At 38.7% G+C, this 26,717-nt stretch overlaps 2 long non-coding RNA genes across 2 annotated transcripts; both read left to right on the top strand.

The window, feature by feature from the left end:
• Positions 1-2,749: 2,749 nt before the first annotated feature.
• LOC115507569 lies at positions 2,750-13,484 on the top strand. The gene is made up of 4 exons (XR_003966723.2): positions 2,750-2,895; positions 3,697-3,889; positions 11,486-11,621; positions 12,334-13,484. It is a non-coding gene; the product is annotated as an uncharacterized LOC115507569 (long non-coding RNA).
• Positions 13,485-22,188: 8,704 nt separating this feature from the next.
• Positions 22,189-26,396, top strand: LOC115507571. The gene is made up of 2 exons (XR_003966725.1): positions 22,189-22,229; positions 25,808-26,396. It is a non-coding gene; the product is annotated as an uncharacterized LOC115507571 (long non-coding RNA).
• Positions 26,397-26,717: the final 321 nt, after the last annotated feature.

The raw sequence follows: 26,717 nt of genomic DNA, 5'->3' as shown, positions 1-26,717 counted from the left end.
TCGATACTACCCAAAGCAATCTACAGATGCAATGCAATCCCAATCAAAATAGCACCAGCATTCTTCACAGAGATAGAACAAACAATCTTAAAATTTGTATGGAACCAGAAAAGACCCTGAATAACCAAAGTAATGTTTACAAAGAAAACCAAAGCTGGAGGCATCATAATCCCAGACTTTAGCCTGTATTACAAAGCTGTAATTGAGACAGTATGGTATTGGCACAAAAACAGACACTAGGCCAATGCAACAGAATACAAAACCCAGAAATGGACCCACAAACATATGGCCAACTAATCTTCAACAAACCAGGAAAGAGTATCCATTGGAAAAAAGACAGTCTCTTTAGCAAATGGTGCTGGGAGAACTGGACAACAACATGTATAAGAATGAAACTGGACCACTTTTTTTACACCATACACAAAAATAAACTCAAAATGGATGAAAGACCTAGATGTGAGATAGGAAGCCATCAAAATCCTCGAGGAGATAACAGGCAGCAACCTCTTGGACCTTTGCCACAGCAATTTACTTGACATGTCTCTGAAGGTAAGGGAAGTAAAACCACAAATGAAGTATTGGGATGTAATCAAAATAAAAACCTTCTGCACAAGAAAAGAAACAATCAACAAAACTAAAAGGCAACCAACAAAATGGGAGAAGATATTTGCAAATAACATATTGGATAAAGGGTTAGAATCAAAAATCTATAAAGAACTTACTAAACTCAACACCCAAAAAACAAATAATCCAGTGAAGAAATGGGCAGGAGAGATGAATAGTCTCTTTTCCAAAGAAGACATCCAAAGGCAAACAGACACAATGAAAAGATGCTCAACATCAGTCATCTTCAGGGAAATACAAATGAAAACAAGCTGCTCAGAGTGGCTAAAATTAACAACTCAGGAAACAACAGATGTTGGCAAGGATGTGGAAAAAAGGGAACACTCCTAAACTGTTGGTGGGAATGCAAACTGGTGCAGCCACTCTGGAAAAGTGTGGAGGTTCCTCAAAAAAATTAAAAAAGAATTACCCTACACCCCAGCAATAGCACTACTCAGAATTTGTCCAAAGGATACAGGAGTGCTGATTCATAGGGGCACATGCACCCCAATGTTTATAGCAGCACTATCAACAATAGCCAAACTATGGAAAGAGTCCAAATGTCCATCAATTGATGAATGGATAAAGATGTGGTATATATACACAATGGAATACTATTCAGCAATGAAAAAGAAATACTGCCATTTGCAACAACATGGATACAACTGGAGAGTATTATGGTAAGCTTAAATAAGAGAAAGACAAACATCGTATGATTTCACTCATATGTGGAATTTGAGAAACCTAACAGATGACCATAGAGAAAGGGAAGGAAAAATAAGAAACAGAGACGGGGGCAAGCCCTAAGAGACTCTTAATTAGAGAAAACAGACTGAGGGTTGATGGGGGTGGAGGGCTGAGGAAGTGGGGAAGATGGGTGAAGGGCACTGAGGAGAGCACTTGTTGGGATGAGCATTGAGTGTTGTATATAAGTGATGAATCACAGGAATCTACTCTTGAAGCCAAGTTAGCTAACTTGACAATAAATAAATAAAAACAAAGAAAAAAAGAAAAGAAACTGTTGTTTCTTATTACTTCACTTCACACACATAAAGTAGTTGTATTAGTTAGGGTTCTCCAGATAAATAGAAATAGAACCAATAGGGGAGATGTATATATATATATACACACATACATACACATACATATACATATATTATAGAAATTTATTATAGGAATTAAATCATGTAATTATGAAGGCTAAGTCCCACGATCTGCTGACTGTAAACTGGACAATCAGAAAATCTGGTGGTATAATTCAGTCTGAGTCTGGGAACTAGGGGAGCCAATGGTGTAACTTAGTCAAGATTGAAAGCCTAGGGGAGGAGAGAGGTGCTGCTATAAGTCCTGGAGTCTGAAGCCTGAGAACCAGGAACTCCAATGTCTGATAGCAGGAAAGAGAATTCCTTTGCCTTTTTGTTCTATTGAGGCCCTCAACAGATTGGATGGAATTTCTCAAATAAAAATGTACAAAATATTTTCATGTACTTATGGCTGCTGATGTATCAACTTTGGAGAAATGTCTTATTTAAGCTCTTGGTGTATTTGGTTTTGAGTTTATTTATTTTGAGAGAGAGAGAGAGAGAGAGAGAGAGAGAGTGAAAGAGAGAGGAAGACAGAGAGAGAGAGAGCAGAGGAGGAGCAGAGAGGGAGAGGAGAATCCCAAGCAGGTTTTGCACTGTCAGCATGGAGTCTGATGTAGGGCTTGATGTGGGATTTGACATGGGACTGGAAGAAGGGTTTGAACTCACACTGTGAGATCATGACCTGATCAAAAGTCTGATGCTTAACCAACTAAACCACCCAGGTGCCCCTCTTGGTGCATTATAAATTGGGTTTTGTTTCTGTTTTTTAATTGGAAGTGTTCTTTATATATTCTGCATGCTAGTACTTTCTTTTTAAAAAAAAAATTAATGTTTTTATTTGATTTTTGAGAGACAGAATGCAAGCAGGGGGGAGGAGCAGATAGAGAGGGAGACACAGAATCCCAAGCAGGCTCCAGGCTCTGAGCCATCAGCACAGAGTCTGACGCGGGGATCAAACCCCTGAACCGCAAGATCATGACCTGAGCTGAAGTCAGATGCTTAACCAATTGAGCCATCCAGTCACCCCACATGCTAGTACTTTCTTAAATATATTTTTTCCAAGTATTTCCAGTTTTGTGGGTTGTCTTTTCACTTTCCTGACAATGTCCTATGGTATAAAAGTTTATGTTTGATGGAAGTCCAATTTATTTTCTTTTTGTGATTTTAATTTCAGTGTTATACCTAAGAATCAACTGCCAAATTAAAGGTCAGGAAAATTTAACTATATTTTCTATTAAAGTTTTTATAGTGTTAGCTCATACATTTAGCTTTTCATTGATTTTGAGTTCATTTTTGTAAAGGGTATGAAGTAAAGGTCCAACTACATTCTTTCTAAGTTGCTCTCCAGTTGTTGAAGGACCATCTGTTGAAGAGATTATTCTTTCATAATTGAATCATCTTGGCAACCTTCTAAAAATCAATTAGCCATAGATGTATGGGAGTATTTCTGGACTCTTTTCTATTCCATTGGCTGATATGTCTATCCTTATAAAAATACCACATTGTTTAGATTACTATAACTTTGTTGTAAGGTTTGAAAAAAGGAAGTGTCCATCATCTAGATTTGTGTTTCTCAAGATTGTTTAGGCTATCCAGGGCCCTTTGTAATTCTGTATCTATTTTAGGATCAGCTTTTCCATTTCTATAAAAATGACAGTTGAGATTTTGATAAGGATTGCATTCAATCTGTATATCACTTTAAGGGCTGACAACATGCTAAATTATGCTTTCCAGTAAATGAACACAGGATGCCTTTCCATTTGTTTAGGTTTTCTTTCATTTCTCTCAGTGAAGTTTTATAGACTTAAATTTACAAGCCTCCCACCTACTTGAATAAATGTACCCTATTTTATTCTTTATGCTAATATTATAGATGGAATTGTTTCCTTATTTTCCCTTTTGCATTGTACATAGCTACTGTATAAAAATACAACTGACTTTTGTGTATTTTGCAAATGTTCTGAAACCTTGCTGAATTTCTTACAAGCTCTACTGGTTTTTCACGCAGATTCTTTAGGACTTCCTACATGTAAGATCACGTCATCTGAGATTAAGACAGCTTTACTTCATCCATTCCAATTTCAGTGTATTTTATTCTTTTTCTTGCCTGACTGCTCTGGCTAGAACTTGTAGCACAAAGCTAAATACAAGTGGCATCATAGTTTTATTTGTGATAACAAAGGGAAGACAGACTTTTCACAGTAAGTATGTTAGCTGTTTTTCACAAATGCTTTTCATCCTCTTGAGGAAATTCCATTCTATTCTTAGTTTGTAGAGCTTTGTACACTGTGAAAGGGTGTGGAGTTTGTTAACATGTTGCTACATTTGATTTACTAGTACTTTATTAAGGTTTTTGGCATTTATAGATAAGGTATATATAGGTTGTGTTTGACACTGGTACAAGGGAAATGTCTCAAAATGAGTTGGAGTGTTTTCTCAATTCTATTTTCTGAAAGAGGTTGAAGAGTGGTATTAATTCTTTAATTTCTGAAAGAACTCACCAGTGGAACAATTTGGTACTAGGCTATTCTTTTGTCAGGTCATTTTTTAAAACACAATTTCCTGATATGAAATCCATATAACATCAAAGTAACAATTTTAAAGTAAACAGCTTAGTAGCATTAAATCCCATTCACATGATCTACCTGCAAAATGTTCACCTCACTCAAAACACTATAGTCATTAAACAGTTTCTCCACATTGCCTCTCCGAGCTTGTGGCAGCTACCAATCAAAATTCTTTTTCAAAGGAATTATCTATATGTATGGAATCATACATGCAACCTTTGTGTCTACTTTCATTCACTTTGCATAATGTTTTGTAAGTTCATCGACACTATAGCATGTATCAGTAATTCATGACTTTTCATGCCTGAATAATACTCCATTTTATGCATATACCAAAATTTTATTACTTTGGACATTTGCACTGTATTCTACTGCGGCTAAACCATTTTATTTTATTTTATTTTTTTATTATTTTTTTTATATGAAGTTTTTTGACAAATTGGTTTCCATACAACACCCAGTGCTCATCCCAAAAGGTGCCCTCCTCAATACCCATCACCCACCCGCCCCTCCCTCCCACCCCCCATCAACCCTCACTTTGTTCTCAGTTTTTAACAGTCTCTTATGCTTTGGCTCTCTCCCACTCTAACGTCCTTTTTTTTTTTTTTTTTTTTTTTCCTTCCCCTCCCCCATGGGTTCCTGTTAAGTTTCTCAGGATCCACATAAGAGTGAAACCATATGGTATCTGTCTTTCTCTGTATGGCTTATTTCACTTAGCATCACACTCTCCAGTTCCATCCACGTTGCTACAAAAGGCCATATTTCATTTTTTCTCATTGCCACGTAGTATTCCATTGTGTATATAAACCACAATTTCTTTATCCATCCATCAGTTGATGGACATTTAGGCTCTTTCCATAATTTGGCTATTGTTGAGAGTGCTGCTATGAACATTGGGGTACAAGTGCCCCTATGCATCAGTACTCCTGTATCCCTTGGGTAGATTCCTAGCAGTGCTATTGCTGGGTCATAGGGTAGGTCTATTTTTAATTTTCTGAGGAACCTCCACACTGCTTTCCAGAGCGGCTGCACCAATTTGCATTCCCACCAACAGTGCAAGAGGGTTCCCGTTTCTCCACATCCTCTCCAGCATCTATAGTCTCCTGATTTGTTCATTTTGGCCACTCTGACTGGCGTGAGGTGATACCTGAGTGTGGTTTTGATTTGTATTTCCCTGATAAGGAGCGACGCTGAACATCTTTTCATGTGCCTGTTGGCCATCTGGATGTCTTCTTTAGAGAAGTGTCTATTCATGTTTTCTGCCCATTTCTTCACTGGGTTATTTGTTTTTCGGGTGTGGAGTTTGGTGAGCTCTTTATAGATTTTAGATACTAGCCCTTTGTCCGATATGTCATTTGCAAATATCTTTTCCCATTCCGTTGGTTGCCTTTTAGTTTTGTTGGTTGTTTCCTTTGCTGTGCAGAAGCTTTTTATCTTCATAAGGTCCCAATAATTCACTTTTGCTTTTAATTCCCTTGCCTTTGGGGATGTGTCGAGTAAGAGATTGCTACGGCTGAGGTCAGAGAGGTCTTTTCCTGCTTTCTCCTCTAAGGTTCTGATGGTTTCCTGTCTCACATTTAGGTCCTTTATCCATTTTGAGTTTATTTTTGTAAATGGTGTGAGAAAGTGGTCTAGTTTCAACCTTCTGCATGTTGCTGTCCAGTTCTCCCAGCACCATTTGTTAAAGAGGCTGTCTTTTTTCCATTGGATGTTCTTTCCTGCTTTGTCAAAGATGAGTTGGCCATACGTTTGTGGGTCTAGTTGTGGGGTTTCTATTCTATTCCATTGGTCTGTGTGTCTGTTTTTGTGCCAATACCATGCTGTCTTGATGATGACAGCTTTGTAGTAGAGGCTCAAGTCTGGGATTGTGATGCCTCCTGCTTTGGTCTTCTTCTTCAAAATTCCTTTGGCTATTCGGGGCCTTTTGTGGTTCCATATGAATTTTAGGATTGCTTGTTCTAGTTTCGAGAAGAATGCTGGTGCAATTTTGATTGGGATTGCATTGAATGTGTAGATAGCTTTGGGTAGTATTGACATTTTGACAATATTTATTTTTCCAATCCATGAGCAGGGAATGTCTTTCCATTTCTTTAAATCTTCTTCAATTGCCTTCATAAGCTTTCTATAGTTTTCAGCATACAGATCCTTTACATCTTTGGTTAGATTTATTCCTAGGTATTTTATGCTTCTTGGTGCAATTGTAAATGGGATCAGTTTCTTTATTTGTCTTTCTGTTGCTTCATTGTTAGTGTATAAGAATGCAACTGATTTCTGGACATTGATTTTGTATCCTGCAACTTTGCTGAATTCATGTATCAGTTCTAGCAGACTTTTGGTGGAGTCTATCGGATTTCCCATGTATAATATCATGTCATCTGCAAAAAGCGAAAGCTTGACTTCATCTTTGCCAATTTTGATGCCTTTGATTTCCTTTTGTTGTCTGATTGCTGATGCTAGAACTTCCAGCACTATGTTAAACAACAACGGTGAGAGTGGGCATCCCTGTCGTGTTCCTGATCTCAGGGAAAAAGCTCTCAGTTTTTCCCCATTGAGGATGATGTTAGCTGTGGGCTTTTCATAAATGGCTTTTATGATCTTTAAGTATGTTCCTTCTATCCCGACTTTCTCAAGGGTTTTTATTAAGAAAGGGTGCTGGATTTTGTCAAAGGCCTTTTCTGCATCGATTGACAGGATCATATGGTTCTTCTTTTTTTTTGTTAATGTGATGTATCACGTTGATTGATTTGCGAATGTTGAACCAGCCCTGCATCCCAGGAATGAATCCCACTTGATCATGGTGAATAATTCTTTTTATATGCTGTTGAATTCGATTTGCTAGTATCTTATTGAGAATTTTTGCATCCATATTCATCAGGGATATTGGCCTGTAGTTCTCTTTTTTTACTGGGTCTCTGTCTGGTTTAGGAATCAAAGGAATACTGGCTTCATAGAATGAGTCTGGAAGTTTTCCTTCCCTTTCTATTTCTTGGAATAGCTTGAGAAGGATAGGTATTATCTCTGCTTTAAACGTCTGGTAGAACTCCCCTGGGAAGCCATCTGGTCCTGGACTCTTATTTGTTGGGAGATTTTTGATAACCGATTCAATTTCTTCGCTGGTTATGGGTCTGTTCAAGCTTTCTATTTCCTCCTGATTGAGTTTTGGAAGAGTGTGGGTGTTCAGGAATTTGTCCATTTCTTCCAGGTTGTCCAATTTGTTGGCATATAATTTTTCATAGTATTCCCTGATAATTGTTTGTATCTCTGAGGGATTGGTTGTAATAATTCCATTTTCATTCATGATTTTATCTATTTGGGTCATCTCCCTTTTCTTTTTGAGAAGCCTGGCTAGAGGTTTGTCAATTTTGTTTATTTTTTCAAAAAACCAACTCTTGGTTTCGTTGATCTGCTCTACAGTTTTTTTAGATTCTATATTGTTTATTTCTGCTCTGATCTTTATTATTTCTCTTCTTCTGCTGGGTTTAGGCTGCCTTTGCTGTTCTGCTTCTATTTCCTTTAGGTGTGCTGTTAGATTTTGTATTTGGGATTTTTCTTGTTTCTTGAGATAGGCCTGGATTGCAATGTATTTTCCTCTCAGGACTGCCTTCGCTGCGTCCCAAAGCGTTTGGATTGTTGTATTTTCATTTTCGTTTGTTTCCATATATTTTTTGATTTCTTCTCTAATTGCCTGGTTGACCCACTCATTCGTTAGTAGGGTGTTCTTTAACCTCCATGCTTTTGGAGGTTTTCCAGACTTTTTCCTGTGGTTGATTTCAAGCTTCATAGCATTGTGGTCTGAAAGTATGCATGGTATAATTTCAATTCTTGTAAACTTATGAAGGGCTGTTTTGTGACCCAGTATATGATCTATCTTGGAGAATGTTCCATGTGCACTCGAGAAGAAAGTATATTCTGTTGCTTTGGGATGCAGAGTTCTAAATATATCTGTCAAGTCCATCTGATCCAGTGTCTCATTCAGGGCCCTTGTTTCTTTATTGACCGTGTGTCTAGATGATCTATCCATTTCTGTAAGTGGGGTGTTAAAGTCCCCAGCAATTACCACATTCTTATCAATAAGGTTGCTTCTGTTTATGAGTAATTGTTTTATATATTTGGGGGCTCCGGTATTCGGCGCATAGACATTTATAATTGTTAGCTCTTCCTGATGGATAGACCCTGTAACTATTATATAATGTCCTTCTTCATCTCTTGTTACAGCCTTTAATTTAAAGTCTAGTTTGTCTGATATAAGTATGGCTACTCCAGCTTTCTTCTGGCTTCCAGTAGCATGATAAATAGTTCTCCATCCCCTCACTCTGAATCTAAAGGTGTCCTCAGGTCTAAAATGAGTCTCTTGTAGACAGCAAATAGATGGGTCTTGTTTTTTTATCCATTCTGATACCCTATGTCTTTTGGTTGGCGCATTTAATCCATTTACATTCAGTGTTATTATAGAAAGATACGGGTTTAGAGTCATTGTGATGTCTGTATGTTTTATGCTTGTAGTGATGTCTCTGGTACTTTGTCTCACAGGGTCCCCCTTAGGATCTCTTGTAGGGCTGGTTTAGTGGTGACAAATTCCTTCAGTTTTTGTTTGTTTGGGAAGACCTTTATCTCTCCTTCTATTCTAAATGACAGACTTGCTGGATAAAGGATTCTCGGCTGCATATTTTTGCTATCTAGCACCCTGAAAATCTCGTGCCAATTCTTTCTGGCCTGCCAAGTTTCAAAAGAGAGATCAGCACGAGTCTTATAGGTCTCCCTTTATATGTGAGGGCACGTTTACCCCTTGCTGCTTTCAGAATTTTCTCTTTATCCTTGTATTTTGCCAGTTTCACTATGATATGTCGTGCAGAAGATCGATTCAAGTTACGTCTGAAGGGAGTTCTCTGTGCCTCTTGGATTTCAATGCCTTTTTCCTTCCCCAGTTCAGGGAAGTTCTCAGCTATAATTTCTTCAAGTACCCCTTCAGCACCTTTCCCTCTCTCTTCCTCCTCTGGGATACCAATTATGCGTATATTATTTCTTTTTAGTGTATCACTTAGTTCTCTAATTTTCCCCTCATACTCCTGGATTTTTTTATCTCTCTTTTTCTCAGCTTCCTCTTTTTCCATAACTTTATCTTCTAGTTCACCTATTCTCTTCTCTGCCTCTTCCATCCGAGCCGTGGTGGTTTGCATTTTGTTTTCCATTTCCTTTAAAGCGTTTTTCAGCTCCTCGTGACTGTTCCTTAGTCCCCTGATGTCTGTAGCAAGAGATTCTCTGCTGTCCTGTATGCTGTTTTCCAGCCCAGCGATTAATTTTATGACTATTATTCTAAATTCACTTTCTGTTATATTATTTAAATCCTTTTTGATCAGCTCATTAGCTGTTGTTATTTCCTGGAGATTCTTCTGAGGGGAATTCTTCCGCTTGGTCATTTTGGATAGTCCCTGGTGTGGTGAGGGCCTGCAGGGCACTTCCCCTGTGCTGTGGTGTATAACTGGAGTTGGTGGGCGGGGCCGCAGTCCGACCTGATGTCTGCCCCCAGCCCACCGCTGGGGCCACAGTCAGACTGGTGTGTGCCTTCTCTTCCCCTCTCCTAGGGGCGGGATTCACTGTGGGGTGGCGTGGCCCGTCTGGGCTACTTGCACACTGCCAGGCTTGTGATGCTGGGGATCTGGCGTATTAGCTGGGGTGGGAAGGCAAGGTGCCCGGCGGCAGGGGGGGCAGGCTTAGCTCGCTTCTCCTTAGGTGATCCACTTCAGGAGGGGCCCTGTGGCAGCCGGAGGGAGTCAAATCGCTGCCGGAGGTTTGGCTCCGCAGAAGCACAGAGTTGGGTGTTCGCGCGGAGCGAGCAATTTCCCTGGCCGGAGCCGGTTCCCTTTGGGATTTTGGCTGGGGGATGGGCGGGGGAGATGGCGCTGGCTAGCGCCTTTGTTCCCCGCCAAACTGAGCTCTGTCGTCCGGGGGCTCCGCAGCTCACCCTCCCTTTGTCCTCCAGCCTTCCCGCTTTCCGAGCAGAGCTGTTAACTTATGACCTCCCAGACGCTAAGTCGCGCTTGCTAAGTCGCGCTTGCTGTCGGAACACAGTCCATCAGGCCCCTCCGCTTTTGCAAGCCGGACTCGGGGGCTCTGCTTGGCCGGCGAGCCACCCCTCCGCCCCGGCTCCCTCCCGCCAGTCCGTGGAGCGCGCACCGCCTCGCCGCCCTTCCTACCCTCTTCCGTGGGCCTCTCGTCTGCACTTGGGTCCGGTGACTCTGTTCTGCTAATCCTCTGGCTGTTTTCTGGGTTATTTAGGCAGGTGTAGGTGGAATCTAAGTGATCAGCAGGACGCGCGGTGAGCCCAGCGTCCTCCTACGCCGCCATCTTCCCAGAATCTCCTAAACCATTTTAAATAGCAGTTATGTTGACATTTCAATTTATGCACATTCTTGCCAAGACATTATTTGTCATGCTTTTTAAAAACCATGTTTATTTTGAAAGAGAGCACACAAGCAGGGGAAGGGCAGAGAGAGGAGAGAAAGAATCCCAAGCAGACTCCACGCTATCAGCACAGAGCCCCAACATGGGGCTCTATCCCATGAACTGTGAGATCATGACCTGAGCCAAAAGTAAGAGTCGGATGCTTAACTGACTGAGCCACCCACGTGCCCCTATTCTTCATGCTTAAAAATATTTTTCACACTTAGTCATTTTTGAGTGAGACAGGCAGAGCATGAGCGGGGAAGGGGCAGAGAGAGAGGGAGACACAGAATCCAAAGCAGGCTCCAGGCTCTGAACTGTCAGCACAGAACCCCACGTGGGGCTTGCACCCATGAACCGTGAGATCATGACCTGAGCCGAAGTCAGACACTTAACCGACTTCAAGCCACCCTGGCGCCCCTTTCACGCTTTTTAAATTACAAGCAAACTAGTGGATGTGAAATGATCTCACTGTGGTTCTGATCTGCACTTCACTTATATCTAATGTGAAGAATGTTTCATGTGTTTTTTGTCCATTTGTACATTTTTGAAAAAATGTCTTTTCAAGATTTTGCATTTTAATTGTCAATTTGTTATGGAGATGTGACCAGGTTTTTAAAAAATACATAACATATTCTTGATACCAGACCTTTATTTAATATATGCTTTGTAAATATTTTCTCATCGTCTGCATATTGTCATTTTATTTTCTTGGTAATGTCTCTGGATGCATAGAAGTATTAATTTTTGATAAATTGAATATATTATTTGTTTTTGTTTCTGCTTTAGGAATCACATTTAAGATTCTATCATCAAATCCAAGGTCATGAAGATTTATTCCTATTTTCTACTGAAAGTTATAGAGATTTAACTCTTGTATTTGGGATGCTGATACATTTTGAGTTAATTCCGTAGAAGGTGGAAGGTAGGAGTCCATCTTCATTTCTTTGCATGTGGAAATCCAGCTGTCCAAGCACTATTTGTTGAAGGGACTGTTCATTCCTGTAAATCATCTTGGGACCCTCATCAATAATCAACTGGGTACAGATGTATGCATTTATTTCTGGAACCTCAATTCTATTCCAGATTCTATTAAGCTTTGAAATAAAAACTTGAGTCCTTCGACTTTATTCTTTTTCAAGACTGATTTGGGTATTCAGAAACCCTAGCAATTTTATATGAATTTCTGGATTAGCTTTTTCACTTCTGCATAAAATGCTGTTCAGATTTTGAAAGAGATTGCATTGAATGTGTAGATCACTATGGGTTGCACCAACATCTTAAGAACATTGTATTACATTACATGAACACAGGATGTTTTGCCATTTATTTACATGTTCTCTAATGTATTCCAGCAAAGTTTTGCAGTTTTCACTGAACATGTATTTTACCTCTCAGGTTAAATTTATCCCTAGGTATTTTCTTTTGTATGCATGGAATTATGTTAATTTTTCACACTGTAATTAGCTATAGAAATGCAATTAATTTTATGTGATTTTTAACCCTTTAACTTTCCTGATTCTGTTATTATGTCTGAAACTGTGCCCATAGCGTTAATGAGGTTCAAACTAGCAGAAAATTTAAAACTTGTGTTTCAGAGAACTGTTTCCCCCTAATCAGCCATTGTATCTTTTCAGAACCCACCAATAAATCCACTAGCTGTCTCTGCAGAAGCCTGGACTCAAGGCCAACTAATATGGTTCCAGCCTATGAAGAAGCAAAGTTACATTCAGTTTATGCCAGTTCTGAGAGCATGCAAGTAGCTCCTTCTTCTTGTCCTAAGATAACCTCCTGACATCAGGGACTGAATTTTGCCTCATTTTGATGTTAACTTTCCACCCCAAAGTGAACAAGGAATGTATGTTACATATATGTTTGCTCAATGAGCATGTTCCACCTTTCCTCATGAATAGTCACAAGTTTCCCCACTCTTTTCTTCAATATGTATGTAATCTCAACTCCTATGGTTATAAAAAACTTGTTCTCTCCACCTTTGCGGAGTTGGATTTGAGGCTTGCCCTCCTGTCTCGTTTGGCTGCCTCTCAAATAAACCCTTTCCTTACTGCATACTGTTATTTTAAAATGCATAGATTCATCTAAACAACACGAAGCAAAAACTTCTATAACCAACAAAATAACTTGTCTACTCTCATACTTAACCTCAGGAAAACAACTTATTCTGTGTTACTATACTTGGCTTTTACCAAAACATCATCTGTATATAGGAATTTTGAATATGGATTCTTTCACCTACCAAAACCCATTTGAAATTCATCTATATTGCTCATGTATCAATAGTTCATTCTGCATTATTGTTTAGTTTTACATTATATGGATGTAGCACATTTTATTCATCCAATACTCTATTTGAGGGTCATTCAGGTTTTTTTCCAGTTTGGGCTGACAAAAAAAAAAAAAAAAAGCTACTATGTTTTGATGGTGCGCAACATTAATGCACAGTTCTATGTTAGAACACAGATTATTATTTCAACTTGGATAAATACCTTTAAGAGTAACTGCTTGGCCATATAATAGATGTACATTTAATTTTATGAGAAACTGACAAACTGCTTTTACAAAGTACCTGTCTCATTTGATAGGCAATGCATAGGAATTCCATTTATTCTGTATCTTTAGCAGCACTTTAAAATGTTGGTTTTTCTTATTCAGCCATTCAAGATGTTTAGTGACGTCATGGTGATTTTAATCACCATTTCCTTAATGACAAATGGATGCTATTTTTCTATTTACTTGTGTATTAATAAAAAATATATTTCCATCTTTTGTACATTTAATTGTGATATAATTCATATACTACAAAATTAACCCTTTTCACTACCCACTTATCATTCCTTCTAGTCTCTGAAAACTACTCTTTACTTCTGCTCTATCACATAATAAATGGCATTTTGTGTCTGACTTCTGTCATTTGCATAATATTTTCAAATTCATCCATATTGTACCAAGCATCAGTACTCTATTTTTTTTCATTGTAGAATTTTTTTTTTTTTATCAATAGGGGATCACTTTCATTATTTTTTTTTATTTTCTATTTTTTTTAATTTACATCCAAATTAGTATATAGTGCAACAAAGATTTCAGGAGATTTTTTAGTGCCCCTTACCCACTTAACCCATCCCCCCTCCCACAATCCCTCCAGTAACCTTCAGTTTGTTCTCCATATTTATGAGTCTCTTGTTTTGTCCCCTTGCCTATTTTTATATTATTTTTGTTTCCCTTCCCTTATGTTCATCTGTTTTGTCTCTTAAGTCCTCATATGAGTGAAGTCATAGTACTTTATTCTTTTTATTGTAATTTATTTCACTTTTTTGGCAGTGTCTCTTTAAGCATGAAAGTTATTAATTTTGATGAATTTTATGTACAGGTTGTCTTTGGCTGCTTGTACTTTACATATCATATCAAATCCAAGGTCACAAAGATGTACAACTGCTTTGGTTATTTCAGCTCTTAAATTTAGGTCTTTGATTCATGTTGTCATCATTTTTTCAGTGTTAAATCCTTGGACAAACTTCTTGTGTTTAGAATGGGGATATCCACGTATCCCAATATTATTTGTTGAAAAGATTATTGTTCTCCACTGCACTGTCTTGACACCCTTTTCAGGAAATCAATCATATAGATATATTTGTGGACTTTCAATTCTATCCTTCCATATGCCTTTGTAACCTAACCTATAGGTCTATCCTTACAATATTACTATTCTTATGTACTGGATTTTTGTACTAACTTTTACAAAAGTAAAATGTAAGTTCTGCACTGCAGTCCTTTTTCAGATTGCTTTGTCTATTCTGTAGCTGTATTTCCACATGAATTTTAGAATCAGCTTGCCAATTTCTACAAAAAAAGCCAGTTAGAACATTGATGAGACTGTACTAAATCTCTGGATCAATTTGGGGAGTACTGCCAATCGTATTCATTTCCTAGAGCTGCCTAACAAACTACCACTGGAAAGCTTAAAACAAGAAAAACTGGTTCTTCCACAGTTCTGGAGACTAGAAGACAGAAATGAAATTGTCAGCTTAAAGCAAGTGAAATTAATTCTCTCACAATTCTGGAGGACAGAAATCTGAAATCAAAATATTCACAGCCGTGCTTCTTCTGAAGGCTCTTCCATATTTCTCTAAGCTTTTAGTGTAGCTAGCAATCCTTAGTGTTCCTGATCATGTAGAAACACCAATCTCTGCCTTTGTAATCATATGCCATTTTCCCTGTATATCTCTTTCTTTTGTGTCCTCTCCTTACAGGAACACCAGTCCCATTGGATAAAAGCCCCAACCTCCTCCAAAATAACCTCATATTAACTTGATGACATTTGCAAAGCCCCTATTTCCAAATAAGATCAAATTCATAGGAAACAGAGATTAGAATTTAATAATATCTTTTAGGGGTACATAGTTCAACCCAGGACACCATCTTAACATTACAAATTTTTCCAATTCATGAACAAGGTGTTTAGTTCTTAAATTTCTTGCAATGTGGTTTTCCTAGTTGTCAGTGTAAAACTCTTACACACTTCTTTTGTTCAATTTATGCCTAAGTATTTTATTCTTTTGGATACTATTGATGGGGAAACATAAGGTAAGCTGACAGGCTGCAAACACTTCCCCCAACCCTAGGTGGGATAGGTGTGATATTCCTCAGGCACTCCTGACTGTCCATGGGTCTCCATCAGTTTGCAAATATCTTAGTAAATTACAAGAAAAAGGCAATCTTATCAGTAGCCTAATCTCCAGAAACCTATAGGCTCAGTTTTCTGGAGCCCCAACATCACCCCTCAATAGTGATATGGGGAAACAAAGGCAAAAGGAAATGGCAGGTAAAATTAAATTTCCTTACAACCTGCAGCCCATTGACAGATAATTGAGGCTGGCAGAGGAAAACATTTCTCCAGGAACTCCCTACTGTCTTAATGTTAATGCTTTGCTAGAGGGAAAAACAACCTTAGCTTGACAATAGCAAGGCCTCAGGTATCTCAGAGTCCTCTTTAGCATATCAAAGTCCCTCTGGAGGCCTCCCTTTTGACTTTACCTCCCCCAACCTCAAAGTATATACTGAACCACTCTTCACAACCCCAGTGCACTTCTTTCTGCCCAAGGGTCCAGTCCCCATGCTTTAATAAAATCACCTTTTTGTACCAAAGACATCTTCAAGAATTCTTCCTTGGCTGTCGTAGACTCCGGACCCCACGAACTCCCACCATCACCCCAAAACTTCAGCACTATTGTAAATGGAATTTTCATAGTTTCATTTTCAAACTGTTCATTGCTACTATACAGAAATACAACTTATTTTCTATTTTTTCTTCTATCTGGCAATCTTCCTGAGATCATTTATTAGATCTAATCATGTTATGTGGGTTACCTAGGATCTTCTACATACAAGATCTTTTCATCTGTGAATACAATTTTTCTTCTTCCTTTCCAATCTAGATGCAATTTGTTTTTCTTGCCTTGAACGACCTGAATGAAATTTCTAGTATAATGTCAAAAAGAAGTAGTAAAAGCAGACATTCATGTCTTGCTCCTGATCTCAAGGGGAAAGTATTGAGTCATTAAACATTAAGTTTCTTGGGGAGCCTGGGTGGTTCAGTCAGTTAAGCGTCTGACTTCGGCTCAGGTCATGATCTCACAGTTCGTAAGTTCAAGCCCCACGTTGGGCTCTGTGCAGACAGCTCGGAGCCTGGAGCCTGCTTTGGATTCTGTGTCTCCCTCTCTCTCTCTCTCTGTCCCTTCCCAGCTTGCACTCTGTCTCTCCCTCTCTCAAAAATAAACATTAAAAAAAATTTTTTTTTTAAAAACACACATTAAGTTTCTTAGCTGGAGATTATTCCTAAATACCCATTATCCAGTTGAGAAAGTGATCTTCCATTCCTTAACATGAACACGTGTTGGATTTTGTCAAGTGCTTTATATCATCTATTGTGCTTATGTGCATTTTAAAATGCATCCATTTTCTGGATGTACCACAGGTTATTCATCCATTCACCTACTAAAGGACGTCTTTTTTACTTCCACCTGGGCAATTATGAATACAACTGCTATAAACATTCATGTGCAGACTGTGTAGACATAAGTTTTCAACTTTTTTGGGTAAATATCAAAGAGCATGATTGCTGGATTGTATGGTAAGAGTCTGTTTACTCTTGTAAGAGCCATTTTGAATCTCTACCAGCAATGAAGGAGAGTTACTGATGTTCCACATTCTTGTCAGCACATGGTATTGTCAACGTTTCAGAATTTGGCCATCTCATAGGTATGTAGAGGTATCTCATTGATGTTTTTAAATTTACATTTCCCTTATGTTTACAACATATCTGTATATTTTCTTTGGTGAGGTGTCTGTTAAGGACTTTGACCCACTTTAAAAATTCTTAGGGGCTGTGGGAGGGGGAATGGCCTAAATGGGTAAGGGGCATTAAGGAATGTACTCCTAAAATCATTGTTGCACTATATGCTAATTTGGATGTAAATTAAAATAAAATATCTCGAAAAAAATAAAAATTAAAAAAAATTTTAAAAATTCATTGTATATACTAGATTAACAGCTCTTTATCAGATATGTCTTAAGCAAATATTTTCTCCCAATGTGTAGCTTGTCCTGACAATCTCGGGACATTGTCTTTCACGAAGCAGAGATTTTTAATTTAATGAAGTCTAGCTTGTCAACTATTTCTTTCATAGACTGTGCCTTTGGTGTATCTAAAGAGTTATTGGCATACCCAAGGTCACTTAGGTTTTCTATTATCTTGTAGGACTTTAAATTTGCATTTTAAATTTACTGTAAAATGCCTGGGATTCATTTGGAGTTAATTTTTACAAAGAGTGTAAGGTTTGTGTCTAGATTCATTTTTCCCATATGCATATCTAGTAGTTCCAACACTGTTAGAAAGATTACTTTTGCTTTCATTGTATTGACATTGTTCCTTTGTCATAGGTCAGTTGGCAATATTTATTTGGGTCTATTTCTGGCTACCCTATTTCATTGATATATTTATTTGTTGGATAATACCACAGTATTTTGATTACTATATCTTTAAAGTAAGTCTTGATGTACAATAGTATCAGTCCTCTAAGTTTGTCCTTCTCCTAGAATAATGTGGTTGGAAATGTGGGGTCTTTTTGTCCCTCCATATAAACTTTAGAAGCAGTTTGTTGATATCCACAAAATAAGTTCCTGAGATTTTGATTAGGATTACATTGAATCTATCAATCAAGTAGGAAAGAACATACATCTTAAAGATACTGAGTCTTCCTTATCCACAAACATGAGTATCTCTCCATTTATTTAAATCTTGATTTCTACCATCAGAATTTTATAATTTTCCTCAAATAGATCTGGTATATATTTTATTAAATTTCTACTTAAGTATTTCATTTTGGGAGGTGTCAATGTAAATGGTATTGCATTTTAACTTTAAATTCCACTTTTTAGTGGTGGTATACAAAAAAGCAATTGACAAAAACCTTGTATCTCACAACCTTGCCACAATCATTTTAGTTCCAGTTTGTGTGTGTGTCAATTTGGATTTTCTACACAATCACATCATCTGCAAAGACAGTTATACTTTTTCCTTCCCAATCCGTATTCCTTTAATTTCTATTTTTTGCCCTATTGCATTAGCTAGAATTTCCAGTACAATGTTGAAAAGAAGTGGTAAGAGGTGACATCCTTGCTTTTACCTGATTTTAATGAGAAAGCTTCTAGTTTCTCACCATTAAGCATAATGTTAGCTGTAGTTTGCCTATGGATAGATCATCTTTATGAGATGAGGGAATTCCCCTCTATTCCTAGTTTACTGTAACTTTTTATCACAAATGGGTGTTGGATTTTGTGAAATGCTTTTCCTGCAAGTAAAATCATGTGGTAATTATTTTTCTTTGGCTGACTTATTTCACTTAACATAATACCCTCTATGTCCATCCATGTTGTCACAAATGGCAAGATCTCATTATTTTTAATAACCGAGTAATATTCCATTATATTACTTATACACACCCACACACCACATCTTTATCCATTTACCTACTGATAGACATTTGGGTTGTTTCCGTAACTTTGCTATTATAAATAACACTACACTAAACACAGGGGTGCATGTTAACTGTTTAAGTTAGTGTTTTTTGTTTTCTTTGAGTAAATACCCAGTGATGGGATTATGGGATCATATGATATTTCTATTTTTAATTTTTTGAGGAGGCTCTATACTGTTTTCCACACTGGCTATACCAGTTTACATTCCTAACCACCAGTGCATGAGGTTTCCCTACTTCCCAAATCCTCATAAACATTTGTTATTTATTGGCTTATTGATACTAGCCATTGTGACTGATGTGAGGTAGTATCTCATTGTGGTTTTTATTTGCATTCCCCTAATGATTAGCAATGCTGAGCACACCCTCATGTGTCACTTGCTATCTGTATGTCTTTTGAAAAATATCTATTCAGGTCCTCTACCCATTTTTTTACTGGATTGTTTTGTTGGTGTTGAGTTGTATAGTTCTTTATATATTTTGGATATTAACCCTTTCTCAGATATATCATTTGCAAATATTCTCCCATCAAGTAGGTTGCCTTTTTATTATGTTGATGGTTTGCTTTGCTGTGCAAGGTTTTTTATTTTGGTGTAGTTTCAATAGTTTATTTTTGCTTTTGTTTCTCTTGCCTTAGAAGACATAGCTACAAAAATGTTGCTAAGGCTAATATCTAGGAGATTACTTCCTGTGTTCTCTTCTAGAAGTTTTATGGTTTCAGGGCTCACATTTAGGTCTTTAATCCCTTGTGAGTTTATTTTGGTGTATGGTGTAAGAAAGTGGCCCAGTTTCAGGACAGTTACATTTAAAAGAATGAAACTGACCTGGGGGCTAGGGCTTACCGAGACAGCAGGCCTGTTAGGGTGTCCAGACCCTGCTATTGTCTGCACTACCAAAGTGGAAGGAAATGTAAACATTAGTGTCTATCAGCGCCCCCCCCCACCCCACCCTGGAGAGAATTCCAGCAGGCCACCTACCATTTGGCAGAAGAGTAGTTCCTTTATATTTTAGTTGCCTTTTCCAACAACAATTTTTCTGTGCCCCAGGGCAGATGAATCTGCTTCTGGTCCCTCAGTACTGTCCTTCCCTACTGCAGTTTTAAGCATCAGGAATGGGTTTCCCATCATTAGTGTGTCTCTCCTACCATTCTCTAGGTTATCCCTCTCTATCCTTTGTTGTATAGAAGCTGTCCAGACTTCTTAAATATATGTGTTTTTGTTTATATGTATTTGTGTATCTGTGTATATGTACACATGTACTTCCTAGCTGAAAGGGCAAAAACCCCAGGAGCAATGAGCAACCTACTGCCTAGATCTCGGTTTCTAAATACTATTCCTCCACTAAAAGGCTCCTAAAAAAATGTATAATTGTAAGATGAGGCAGGATACGTACAAGATGAGTCTTACAACGACAAAAGTAAGGACGTACTCAAATATGTGTTGGGGATATATCACAAAAACATAAAAAGACAGTTTGAAGGGGCTCACACTGTCCAAAAAATCTAGATCATTTTGATCACAAAAATAAATATGATAAATTATAAGCCATTGAAAAACAGCTAAGAATTCGAATCCCTCATGATAATTAATAAATAAATCAGAGAGAAAGTAGGTTTTGTGCTTATGGTATTATGCTGAGGCCTGACTGATAAATCTAGAGAGAGTACCAGAGTTACAAAACAATCATGGTAAATAATGGGCAAGGTAAAAGGCTAAATACAAGGAGACATGTTTGATAGGGAGAATATTTTCCTGATCATAAATGTCTCACTACATTTTGATGGAATCGTTGTGTATTCTAGACTGCAACAACATGAATATTCAGGTTGCCATACTGTACTACAGTTTTTCAAGGCTGTAGAAATGCTGCAGATTAAAGAAGGCTAAAAAGACATGACAAGTAAATGCAATACTTGTACCTAGACTGAATGCAAACTTAGAAGGGGTAAAAATGCTATTAAGAAAACATGGCTATGTAATATGAAGGGTAGTTTAGAAAAATGAGGTTGACAAATTTACTATGGTTATAAAAACAAATCCAATTCTTAGGAAGTATCCACTTAAGTATTTATAAGTAAAGGACCAAACAGTCTAGAAAAAAACTATTCACAGTGGAAGAGGAGGAGCACAAAAGATAAAACAAGTGACGTAAAATGTGAACAAAAGACAAATCTTGATAAGGGAATGAATGTGTTCATTGTATTATTTTTTGGTAAATTGTTGAAGTATGAAATTGTTTTCAAACAAATTTTTAGGAAGAATGATATCTACAACATTAAAAAAAAAACCTAACGTAAAACAGAATCCAGAATATTAAAAGTCACAAATCAATTAACAAAATTAAAAATAAAACAAGCCAACAGATAACAGTAAATGACATGAACAGAAACTTCAGAAAATAAAAAAGCAATCAGTAATAAGGCTATGAAAAGATCTTCGCATAAGCACAAGATACCATTTTATATCCATTATACTGGCAAATTTTTAAAAACAAATAATAACAAACTGCTGAAAAGAACAAGTGGGGGTGGGGGGGAAGGGATATAGACAGGAAAGAAAATGATATAGAGAAACCAATATTCTCAGACCCTTTGGTGAAAGTATAAATTAGGACAATCAATCTGGAGAGTAACACACATTTCACGTTAAATACAATGCAATTTTAACTTTAAGTTTAAAAACTAAAGAAATTCTCATAGATGTTCATAAGAACTCATACATTTCACTGCATTTTAAGTCAATAACTAGAAACAACCTAAAAGTCCATCGATAGAATAATAGATCTACTGTATTTTCACCAACTGGAATATGACACAGTAATTGAAATAAATTGACTAGATCAATACATTTATCAAATCAGATAAATCCAATGGTGAAATACTAAAAAATTTAAAAACTAGTATAGGTATTAATCAGAAAGGACATGGGCTGTAAATAACTACTATGGATACAGAAGTCCATACTTGCTCATTACCCTATATGTCCTGAAACACATGAGTGAAAAAAATCAAATGGTGGGATAAATAAAATGATATAAATTTTACAGTTTAAGTACATCAAAATACCATTAATCTATAACTGCACAAAGTATAAAAATGCATAGTAAGGATACACACCTTCAGAACACGACTTACTTATGTGGAATGGAGAAGTACAAAAGGGACTTCAACTGTACCTATGTTATTTAAATTTTTTAAAAATCTAAAACAAACATGGTAAAGTGTAAGATTTGTTAAAGCAGAATAGTGGTAAGAAGTGTTCAATATGTCATTTCCAGTATTTTCTGTCTGAAATATTTCATCTAAAAAACTGTATTTAGAGAGGAGGGGAAGATGGCGGCGTAGGAGGACGCTGGGCTCACCGCGCGTCCTGCTGATCACTTAGATTCCACCTACACCTGCCTAAATAACCCAGAAAACCGCCAGAGGATTAGCAGAACGGAGTCACCGGACCCAAGTGCAGACGAGAGGCCCACGGAAGAGGGTAGGAAGGGCGGCGAGGCGGTGCGCGCTCCACGGACTGGCGGGAAGGAGCTGGGGCGGAGGGGCGGCTCGCCAGCCAAGCAGAGCCCCCGAGTCCGGCTTGCAAAAGCGGAGGGGCCTGACGGACTGTGTTCCGACAGCAAGCGCGACTTAGCGTCTGGGAGGTCATAAGTTAACAGCTCTGCTCGGAAAGCGGGAAGGCTGGAGGACAAAAGAAGGGTGAGCTGCGGAGCCCCCGGACGACAGAGCTCAGTTTGGCGGGAACAAAGGCGCTCGCCAGCGCCATCTCCCCCGCCCATCCCCCAGCCAAAATCCCAAAGGGAAACGGTTCCGGCCAGGGAAATTGCTCGCTCCGCGCAAACACCCAACTCTGTGCTTCTGCGGAGCCAAACCTCCGGCAGCGGATCTGACTCCCTCCGGCTGCCACAGGGCCCCTCCTGAAGTGGATCACCTAAGGAGAAGCGAGCTAAGCCTGCCCCCCCCCCTGCCGCCGTGCACCTTGCCTTCCCACCCCAGCTAATACGCCAGATCCCCAGCATCACAAGCCTGGCAGTGTGCAAGTAGCCCAGACGGGCCACGCCACCCCACAGTGAATCCCGCCCCTAGGAGAGGGGAAGAGAAGGCACACACCAGTCTGACTGTGGCCCCAGCGGTGGGCTGGGGGCAGACATCAGGACTGACTGCGGCCCCACCCACCAACTCCAGTTATACACCACAGCACAGGGGAAGTGCCCTGCAGGTCCTCACCACTCCAGGGACTATCCAAAATGACCAAGCGGAAGAATTCCCCTCAGAAGAATCTCCAGGAAATAACAACAGCTAATGAGCTGATCAAAAAGGATTTAAATAATATAACAGAAAGTGAATTTAGAATAATAGTCATAAAATTAATCGCTGGGCTGGAAAACAGCATACAGGACAGCAGAGAATCTCTTGCTACAGAGATCAAGGGACTAAGGAACAGTCACGAGGAGCTGAAAACCGCTTTAAATGAAATGCAAAACAAAATGCAAACCACCACGGCTCGGATGGAAGAGGCAGAGGAGAGAATAGGTGAACTAGAAGATAAAGTTATGGAAAAAGAGGAAGCTGAGAAAAAGAGAGATAAAAAAATCCAGGAGTATGAGGGGAAAATTAGAGAACTAAGTGATACACTAAAAAGAAATAATATACGCATAATTGGTATCCCAGAGGAGGAAGAGAGAGGGAAAGGTGCTGAAGGGGTACTTGAAGAAATTATAGCTGAGAACTTCCCTGAACTGGGGAAGGAAAAAGGCATTGAAATCCAAGAGGCACAGAGAACTCCCTTCAGACATAACTTGAATCGATCTTCTGCACGACATATCATAGTGAAACTGGCAAAATACAAGGATAAAGAGAAAATTCTGAAAGCAGCAAGGGGTAAACGTGCCCTCACATATAAAGGGAGACCTATAAGACTCGTGACTGATCTCTCTTTTGAAACTTGGCAGGCCAGAAAGAATTGGCACGAGATTTTCAGGGTGCTAGACAGAAAAAATATGCAGCCGAGAATCCTTTATCCAGCAAGTCTGTCATTTAGAATGGAAGGAGAGATAAAGGTCTTCCCAAACAAACAAAAACTGAGGGAATTTGTCACCACTAAACCAGCCCTACAAGAGATCCTAAGGGGGACCCTGTGAGACAAAGTACCAGAGACATCACTACAAGCATAAAACATACAGACATCACAATGACTCTAAACCCGTATCTTTCTATAATAACACTGAATGTAAATGGATTAAATGCGCCAACCAAAAGACATAGGGTATCAGAATGGATAAAAAAACAAGACCCATCTATTTGCTGTCTACAAGAGACTCATTTTAGACCTGAGGACACCTTTAGATTCAGAGTGAGGGGATGGAGATTTATCATGCTACTGGAAGCCAAAAGAAAGCTGGAGTAGCCATACTTATATCAGACAAACTAGACTTTAAATTAAAGGCTGTAACAAGAGATGAAGAAGGACATTATATAATAGTTACAGGGTCTATCCATCAGGAAGAGCTAACAATTATAAATGTCTATGCGCCGAATACCGGAGCCCCCAAATATATAAAACAATTACTCATAAACAGAAGCAACCTTATTGATAAGAATGTGGTAATTGCTGGGGACTTTAACACCCCACTTACAGAAATGGATAGATCATCTAGACACACGGTCAATAAAGAAACAAGGGCCCTGAATGAGACATTGGATCAGATGGACTTGACAGATATATTTAGAACTCTGCATCCCAAAGCAACAGAATATACTTTCTTCTCGAGTGCACATGGAACATTCTCCAAGATAGATCATATACTGGGTCACAAAACAACCCTTCATAAGTTTACAAGAATTGAAATCATACCATGCATACTTTCATACCGCAATGCTATGAAGCTTGAAATCAACCACAGGAAAAAGTCTGGAAAACCTCCAAAAGCGTGGAGGTTAAAGAACACCCTACTAACGAATGAGTGGGTCAACCAGGCAATTAGAGAAGAAATTAAAAAATATATGGAAACAAACGAAAATGAAAATACAACAATCCAAACGCTTTGGGACGCAGCGAAGGCAGTCCTGAGAGGAAAATACATTGCAATCCAGGCCTATCTCAAGAAACAAGAAAAATCCCAAATACAAAATCTAACAGCACACCTAAAGGAAACAGAAGCAGAACAGCAAAGGCAGCCTAAACCCAGCAGAAGAAGAGAAATAAAAAACTGTATTTAAAATCTTCAGATGGCTTGTTGTTTTCACCACAATGAAGTGCAAATTACCAAGGAAAACCTTGTGGGTTCTGTACACTCTAGCCCCAAACTATGTCTATCTTATCACCTACCACTCACTCTCCACCTCGTATAACCCTGTTACAGATACAAACAATAGTACTTAGTACAAGTATTAGTACTTGGCGTGTCTCAGCCTGGGTTCCTGTTAACAGCTCTGAGCCCTACATGCATCCATTGGGACTAGGTGCTCTTTCCAAGCTTGTTCAACACTGGCACTCAACTATAAGACAAAAATGATTTGTTGGCCTGTTGATCATGGGTATCTTAGCAGCAGTAGGCATTATCGCCTCTGCCACTGTCACTGGAATCAGTCTACATTATACTATCCAAACAGCCATGTCCTTAATAAATTTACAGTTAACGCTATTGAAGAATTAATAAGCCAAACTTCTATTGATAGACAAGTTCTGGCCCACCTCGAAGCTCTTGAGACTGCAGTGGAATTTATTGAGAAAAGACAGGACGCCTTGATCCTCCACTCTAAACTAACCTGCGACCCTAACTACCAACATATTTGCGTGACTGGCGTTCCTTATAATCACTCTCAATCTTGGGATGCTGTCTAGACACACCTTCGCAGTGTTTTTTCTTCCAACCTTTGTAACAATATAGAAAACTTAGATGTGACCTTGCACCAACAAGTACAATATGCAGAAGACCAACTCAGAAATGAATGGGCTGATTCCTGGGCAATGTAGCATAACCTAAATCCTTTCTCATTTATAGCCAGCATCCATCTCAAATTCTGGATAACTCTGTGTCTCTTTTTATATCTTTGCAGAATCACCCTCCAAGCCACCCGACAGCAAAACAAGGACCAAGAGCTCGTCATGGACAGTCCTCTCACACAAGACCAGAAGAACCAAGAAAAACAAGAGGGAACTGTGGGGAATAAGTTTAAGAATTCTCTAGGCTTACACCAATGGGTTAACAAGGCTTAGAGCAGAAAGCCGCTTCTGCTTCCACAGTAACAGGTAGGGGAGGAAAGCTGCCACAGGTAGAAAGTGCCCAAGGCTAGTCGTTAAGTAAAAAAAAAAAAGAAAAAAGGATAGAGCTGAAAGTGGCTGCAGGGTGAAAAAGCCCAAGGCTAGCTAGCAAGAAAAATGCCTCCTTAACCTTAAGGTGGCATGCCCCACTTACCTTAATCCCTAGAAAAGTTAAGATAAAATAAACAGATATGGTGCCTGCTTTAAGTAAAGTGCCTGAAGTAAAAGCACTGAGATGCTATGCAGATTTGTCTTGACCCTAACCCCTAACACTGCCTACCTTCGAAACCCCTTTTCTCACACACATGGATTAATGATTACTGTTTTATTGTTTCTACATGTCCATCATGTATGCAGGCCTTCTGATTCTAATAAATACAGAGAAAGGCCCCTTACTCTGGGCTCTTGTCACTTCCTGGACATTAGCCTCTCTTGTTTACTTTTTTTTTAATTTTTTTTTAACATTTATTCATTTTTGAGAGAGAGACAGAGCATGAGTAGGGAAGGGGCAGAGAGAGAGGGAGACATAGTATCAGAAGCAGGCTCCAGGCCCTGAGCTGTCCGCGGGGCTCAAACTCATGGACCACAAGATCGTGACCTGAGCCGAAGTCAGACACTTAACTTAACCAACTGAGCCACCCAGGTGCCCCTCTTGTTTACATTTCTGCATCTGCTCTATTGCTGAACAAGAGAGAAAGACAGGAA

The sequence above is a fragment of the Lynx canadensis genome, chromosome X (genome assembly GCF_007474595.2).
Source record: "Lynx canadensis isolate LIC74 chromosome X, mLynCan4.pri.v2, whole genome shotgun sequence".
Classification (NCBI taxonomy): Eukaryota; Metazoa; Chordata; class Mammalia; order Carnivora; family Felidae; genus Lynx; species Lynx canadensis.
Note: the sequence above shows the minus strand (reverse complement) of the source record. Positions and strands in the feature narration are given on the sequence as shown.